This window comes from Photinus pyralis, unplaced genomic scaffold, assembly GCF_008802855.1.
Source record: "Photinus pyralis isolate 1611_PpyrPB1 unplaced genomic scaffold, Ppyr1.3 Ppyr1.4_LG2, whole genome shotgun sequence".
Taxonomy (NCBI): Eukaryota; Metazoa; Arthropoda; class Insecta; order Coleoptera; family Lampyridae; genus Photinus; species Photinus pyralis.
The window spans coordinates 43,930,341-43,937,840 of NW_022170403.1; the positions used below are offsets into that span (position 1 = coordinate 43,930,341).

Sequence of the window (7,500 nt, forward strand, 5' to 3'; positions counted from 1 at the left end):
TATAAACGATCTCTAGGATTATTAATAAACGCAGAAAAAATTCCTTCCTTGGTGCAAGCCTCGACACCATAACGAACAAAATAGCGAAAAAAGTAGAACAATAGCTCTTAAGATAAAGAACTAGTAGCGTCTCAACGAACGAGCGGACGGGCGACGGACGGACGGACGGACAAAGTGGCCACAATAGCGTATTTGTTTGTGGAAATGCGCTAAAAAAGGCAGGGGACAAGACAGTGGTGGTGAAAATGTCGGAAGAATTGGTTATAGCCGGAGTTGGCATACGCATGCGTATTCTGAGACCAGTTGGTTGTCGTGTATAAAAGTTATACACGTTTTACATTCAAAACCAGCATCTCAGGAAATAATTCATGGGGGGTGGGGTTTAGAGACAGCGAAATTTGATGGCCGTTAGGCACACTTCACGGTCTAGGCTACATATTGCAAAAAATTCCAGGATTTTAGTGCCATTCCCCTACAAGTTGTTCAAAACCGCAGAAGTGGATCCGGACGGACGGACAAAACGCAAACAATACCACGCGCGCACCTAAGTACACTAAAATAAGGCCCTATTCTTTCTCTGTGCACAGGTAAAAATGTGTTGCGATAACTATAACCGTTTTCAAGTAATCAATTTTCACGCATAACCGCCATTTTTTTGTAAAAGTCAAAATAACCTAAAAACCATACACTGTAGACGACATGTGGGTATCAATTTTACGTAGAATCCAAAAATGCAAACAAAAATAGGGGTTACTACTTAAATTAACGAAGTTACTAGTTACTTCCGGTATTTCCGGACGCGCCACCATTTTGAAAAGATTTTACATCTATTCGGACTTCAGAGTAACTCCTAACTGCAAATTTTCAAAAAATTCCCTTCACTTACCGAGAAACATTTAACTAAAGCTCCCAAAAGTACTCTGTAATACTACCCCGTTCTTAAACTTGTTGCTCATTTAACAATTTACAGTGAAAAGCGATATTTTCAAAGGGGAATATTTGGTTTAAACCATCACAATAATACCATTGAAAAATGTCTGTACTTACCAAACACTCAATACAAATGCAGTGGGTCACGTCAAAATGCAAAACCGTGACGTAATCCTCCATCCTACACTGAAGCAAACAGGTTTTTTTAAAAAGAAATTTCAATTTTATTTCATACTTTTTAATGATGCAACGACTGGAGAGACAAGGTCTGTATTTTCAATAAATGCAATATCTACCTGCCTCTTCTGGGCTTAGGTAGCGAAATAAATCTACCCAATTTTCGTTTTCAAATTAAAACGCAAAAGGTCGTAAAATTACCTCACAATATTGATTGAATTTAGGTACTGCTTCAGTTGTTCACACTTGGTGGCGCTATTGTACGAGACGCCCGCCGCCGCGACGCTGTCTAGCATCCCTTGCAATCGCAGTCGACCTGTTGTTAGTGATATACGTACACTTCAATTTAGGGCCTAAATTTAAAGTAGTCAGAAAATCTAAGTGCGGTGTAATTGAATGCTGACAGAGGGGTAAGTGCCTTTAAAACATATTTTAGATGCAGAAACATTTTGAGTTTGGCATGACAATGCTCAATGCATCTGTTTTTAATTTTATTACCGCCAGCTTGTTGCAATCCAATCTTGTGCCATCAAATAAAGAATTAGGTAAATAGGTAGGTAGGTATGTCTTAAGCTTGGAGAAGTTGAAATATATAGACAATGTAAACACAAACGTCAAAAATGTGTTGACTTTTAGATATAGAGCTGTCTAGTACTTTCAAAGACAATTCGTGTAAACTGTAAAATATTAATCACATGTTGTTTCATCCTACGTCTTTTGAAAATTTACCTTTGAACGAAATGATCATTTGCATTATTTTGCATCATACAACGATAAAATGCAGATTCTTTCACATTATGTAAGTACCATTTATGAATAATGTAAATGCATTGCCTGGCTATATTACCCACCCTTATTACTGACTAAATCTGATAGTAACAACTTTTGGAATCTATCATGCAAGTTGATTTGAAAACTGTTTTATCGCCGTACATTTTGGTGCAATTAGGATCAAGGGAATCATGAACGCAAAGCTTAAATTGCTCATTGGCTATTCACATATGCAAATGCGGTGTTTAACCAATCTTTTAAATTTAAAGACATCATTTACATGCAGGTGTTGTTTATTTTTTGGTATTATTTACCTCATGGACTATCCATTCCACATGCGTCAAACCGCTTATAGCAGTGTACAACTGTACATTACAAAAAAATTCAGTTCATAGTTAAACATGTTTAGTACCTGCAGGAAAGAAAGTATTTTAAAAACAAAACAGACTTATATGGTGTACCTGTAGACACATAATCTTAGGCCGGGTTTCACATTATTGCATTTCAATTTTCAAGATCCAAATGTTGCAATGGTGTAAAAACCTGTAGGTATCATGGTAAAAAACAACAATTCGGTATGGCATAAATAATATCATAATTGAACACGAATATTATTGTGCAGTGTGCTAATAATTTCTTGCAAAAATGGATTTCGTTAACAATTTTGAGGAGCAAATGGGTAAGAATAGTGTAAAAACAAACAAGGAAGTACGAGTATAAGTGTTTGTTTACAATGAGCGTATATACGTAAATATACGTAAATATTTCATAAACCGTAACCGTTCGTACATATCCGTATCGTTTCCGTAAATTTACTTCGCTGTTTACAATAAACCAAAGATCATACTACAAGTAGTATGATCTTTGACCGTACGTAACTTTGAACCATTTTCCATTTTTGCGACTATGCGCAAGACTAAGTGTGCGTTTACAATACGTAAGAAATACATAAAACGTAAACATTTCGCAAAGTTGAACTGTATAGAAACATACGAAGGTGTTTACAATGAACGTAATTTTTACATTATAGTCCAGTCATATTAGTGTTTCACCTCGGAATGAAAGATAATAAGCTATAAACTTGTGTAAACCTTTATTTTGTCATTCTGAAAGTTGTCTCAAAAGTCACATAAAATCTCGTGTCCGCGTCTTAAGATATTCAAGGTCAAAGGTCTCAAAAATCGTTTTTTTGCAAATATCTCGTTTCTTATGGTTTTAATGCCATTTGTGCTTATTATAAAAAGTGTAGGGAATAAAATTATCTACAACTTTTACCCCAAAAATTTGTCTATATACTCAACGGTTATTGAGATAAATGACGGTGAGCGCGCGGCGCTTAGTGGTTTACAGTGTAATTCAAGGTCAACCGTAAGTCCAGGTATAAAGATTATAAATCGTTAAAAAATATATAATTATAAATAATTTTCATTGTTTATTAATTAACGATGATAATATAGTGATGTTCTATTGGATTGCATTAATTTACTTGCAGTTTAAGTTCAAATTTTTCAAAATCTTATAATTAGCAATATTTGAGTATTAATTTTCTTTTTCATCATCATCACCATCGAAAATTTGCAATTCAATATTATTATCGTTGTCAAGGACATTTGTTTCCAGATCTTCCAGAATTTCGGGGTCAAATGCACTGTCTTCATCGAGATCACTTTGATAGGATGAAGTGTTAAGGCACACTTGTCCATTACACTGGCCGCAAGCTATAGGACATTGCAACCCCGATTTCCTGCACCCCCAGCGTGAACCACAACCATTCTTGCAGTTGCAAAATATTGTATTAGCAATTTATCTGGACTTACGGTTGACCTTGAATTAGACTGTAAAGTGTAAACCACTAAGCGCCGCGCGCTCACCGTCCTTTATCTCAAAAACCTTTGAGTATACAGACAAATGTTTGGGGTAAAAGTTGTAGATAATTTTATCCCCTACACTTTTTATAATAAGTACAAATGGTATTAAAACCATAGGAAATGAGCTATTTGCAAAAAAACGATTTTTGAGACCTTTGACCTTGAATATCTTAAGACGCGGACACGAGATTTTATGTGACTTTTGAGACAACTTTCAGAATGACAAAATAAAGGTTTACAGAAGTTTACAGCTTATTATCTCTCATTCCGAGGTTGGCCTTATTTTTTGCCTTAAATGACTGGACTATTTCGTAACATATTATTAAAGAGTACCTACACTTTTTGGATATAGCGGAAAAAGTGTGCACTTTAAGAATATGATAAAAAAAATAGTGGTTGCTATTTAAAAAAATATGGCCCTCTTGAGCAGCAGAAGTCGGACACTGCGGTCCCGCTCCCACCTCCGTAAATTGGTGTTCACCATCGAGATCGACATCTTCTGTGTTTGGTTTTTTTTTTAGAAAAAGTACTGTTGTATAAATAACGTAATGCAGACGTTTTGTTTGGGCCCGGCACGTATAATTTATGTGGAATATTAATTTTTTGGTGTGTTAATTTGGTTGCTGGCTTTGAATTTCGTTATTTCTATTTAAAGTTCAACGTTGTTTTGTGTAAGAATTGCTAAATGTTTAAGTTTTGTTTCAATTCCAACCGCCTTGGAATTTGGAATCGAAATTTGTTTATTTATTTATTTATTTTTTAATGGTAAAAGTGAAAAAGGTTGTATTAAAAAGTTTATCTAGGCCATTGCGATAAGAATTCTTGTTATAGCGTTGTGTAAGATGAAACAATTAGTTTCAAGATAAGCATGTGTTATCGCCGATAAGAAAAAAACAGGTTTATTTCGAAGCTGCCGTCAAATTTGGTGTTAATTGTCTGTTTACGAAATTTATATAAAATATACCAAATACCAAATATAAGTATACCAAATTTCGTCGAAATCACAATTTTTTTCGCAGCCCCATTTAGAGAGGCGCGCTCTTTCGTGTTTACATAATCGGAAAGGGCATACCCCAAAACCTATTCAAAGACGTGCCGCCAGTCTTTGTAACTCTTACCACCACTTTTTTTAGGGTTGCTTCCAAGGAAACGCGTTGGGCCTTCGGTTTATTTAGAAAAAGTGCTTGTTAATTGTTAATGTCAATCTTCAGACGTTCCTCAGAAGCAGCTCAAATATTTTAAAGGGTCTTGCTGTAAAGTTTTTAGAATTTTTAGACATTCCCGAATGATCTAAGATTTTCAAGGGATTTTTTTGTAAAATTTGTATACTGTAGTTTAAAATAAAATGGAAAGCATAACAGATAGGTATAGGGAATGGATTGATATAGAATTTTTTCAAATTTGAAAGTTTCATTTGAAAATAGATATTTATACAACTAGTTTTGAAAGTGATATTTTTTTCATGAATTTGTAGTTTGATTAATGAGGGCGAAGCCCGAGTTAATCAAGTAAATTCATGGAAAAAAGACACTTTCAACACGTGTTGTACATGAAATTTTTTTCCATAGTGATCCATAATAACCCACAATTGAATAATTTTATTGACATTCGCGATTTACTGTCACTCAAAAATGGATGGTATTGTTCATAGACAGGACTAAACTCCATGGAAACGCATAGTAAAAATCGTGAAAAAAAGTACCACTTTCCATACGATTTTTCGTTAAAAAAAGTCCAATAATTCATCACTATGTAAAAAATAAACTTTTTAAGGTTTGAAGTTATTAAAATTGACCATTACTTTTAAAACACCCTGTAGAAGGATCAAAATATAAATCATTCTCATGTAGCAACCATTCAATATTGTTGATTATAGAAGACTTTTTGAAATTCAAGCCAACAGAGTTTAGGTACAGGGATCAAAAGAACAGTGAAACGTCAAAAGTTTTGAAAAATATTGAATAACTTGGAAACCTTTGATGCTGGGCATAGGAAGATGTGGTATCACAAGACGTAGATTTTCATGCAGAGTTTGAAAATGCAATAAAATACAGGGCGTTCTGTTTAAAATAAGAAGTTGTTATCGACATCCCGTAAAATCGGAAAGATCATGAAAAACTTAAGTTGGTATTCCAATTTTGAGATGAAATTTAAACTATCAATGAAAGCCTGAATACTTTTAGGTAGCCTGTATACTAGTAATTACTACTATACATTTAAAACGTGAAATTCTTTTATTTTGCATTTGTCTTGGTTTTTTAAAAAATTAATTAATTCATATCCACACCAGATCTTTATTTGTTTTAAGATGTTATTTTGGTTGCATAAAATTAGGCGCCCTTCAACAGGATGTTGTCATTTAAAAGTAGACATAGAGAAAAACAATACAGCATTACTACACAGTACACACACCTACACACATCAGGAAGCACAACAAAGCACGTTAATCGTTTTTGTTGTTATTGCTTTTAATAAGGGCAGTAAGCTAGCAACGGTCGGTCGTGCTGTGTTGATCCAAGATCCAAGATATGAAGCACAAAGAAGCACTAAATAGGTCCATTTGTTGAATGACGGTCCTAACGATAAACTCAAAAATCATAGGAGAGTCAAATTTTTTTCATAGTCAAAAATAGTAGAATATACAGGTAGGGACTACGCAAATTTATGTGAAAGCACACACGTTTATTTATTTCTTATAAAAATTTGGACATCTCGTGCAAAACTAAGGATCGATACAAATCGCTTTATTTATAAAAAAAGGAGGTACATAAACTGTTTTAATATCGGCCTTAGGTTTCATATAAAATCCGGTTTCCACTTCTCAAGCTGTGTCGAGATTTAGAAATTAATATTTTCTGCAAACACATGGGATCTTTTTATGGCCTTATAGGATTAATACATCACTTTGATATTTGCCATGTTTTCTTGTAGATTTTACTTCGTATTTTAGCCCTCTAGCAATTGTTCCCATTGTCCAGGTTAATTTCGGTTTTGTCTATATACGCCACGATCGAGTAAAACACATGCCGCGTGTGTGTAGAAATAAATATTCAGCGAATGTAGGCGACTTCGCAAGTATTTCTCTTTGGCTCTGCCGCATTGCGTGCATGTTACGCTCGATAGCAGATTAAATCACAAAGGAAAGATCCTTTATCTACAAAAAAAGCTTCGCGTTTTTTTGTCCCTTTAACACACGTATAACAGGTGCCAATTTACATCCATTAATGTTTCAAGTCAATCATTGTGTAATATAATTACGTAGTAACCCTACCAGGTGGTTGCTTACGACGCTGAATGAAAATTGATCCGAAAATAAAGTGCAGTTAACTTCAAACTTTCTGCAATAAATAAACTGAAGTGGAAAAGGAAATCGCCAATAATCATAGTAAAGCTTTCGTTTTGAAAACTTTTATCAACTTTACGTCAATAAATTGATTTCAATAGGTTCGAGTCTTACCTGTTGAATAGTTGAATAATAATAGACTATTTTTAAAAGTTCAATGATGATCGTAAATTTGTAGCGGCAGATTACGCAATAAATTAGTCGTCTCACACCTGCTAATTAATTTATCGTTCCTTTGACTTCGTTATGCAAGAGAATAAAAAAACAGGGCCCGCGGGTCCAGGTGCGATCTACCGATTGTACTTTGTTCTTATGCTTTATGAAGCGGAAATTACATCAATTAAAAACTGTCAAACACGTTCCATTCCTAGGGCATTTTTGATCAAATGAATAGACATCAAAAAGTGTGTA

The 7,500-nt window shown here is 34.3% G+C and overlaps 1 protein-coding gene across 2 annotated transcripts in view; it reads left to right on the top strand.

Annotated features, from left to right (window-relative positions):
* The first annotated feature begins 1,392 nt into the window (after positions 1-1,392).
* Positions 1,393-7,500, top strand: part of LOC116164530 (dentin sialophosphoprotein) — a 59,970-nt gene continuing 53,862 nt past the window's right edge. The window contains exon 1 of one of the 2 annotated variants that reach the window (XM_031478723.1): positions 1,393-1,517. The gene's annotated coding sequence lies outside the window, so the exon portion shown is untranslated. The remainder of the gene's footprint in view (positions 1,518-7,500) is intronic. The other variant, XM_031478725.1, reaches the window with a different exon arrangement.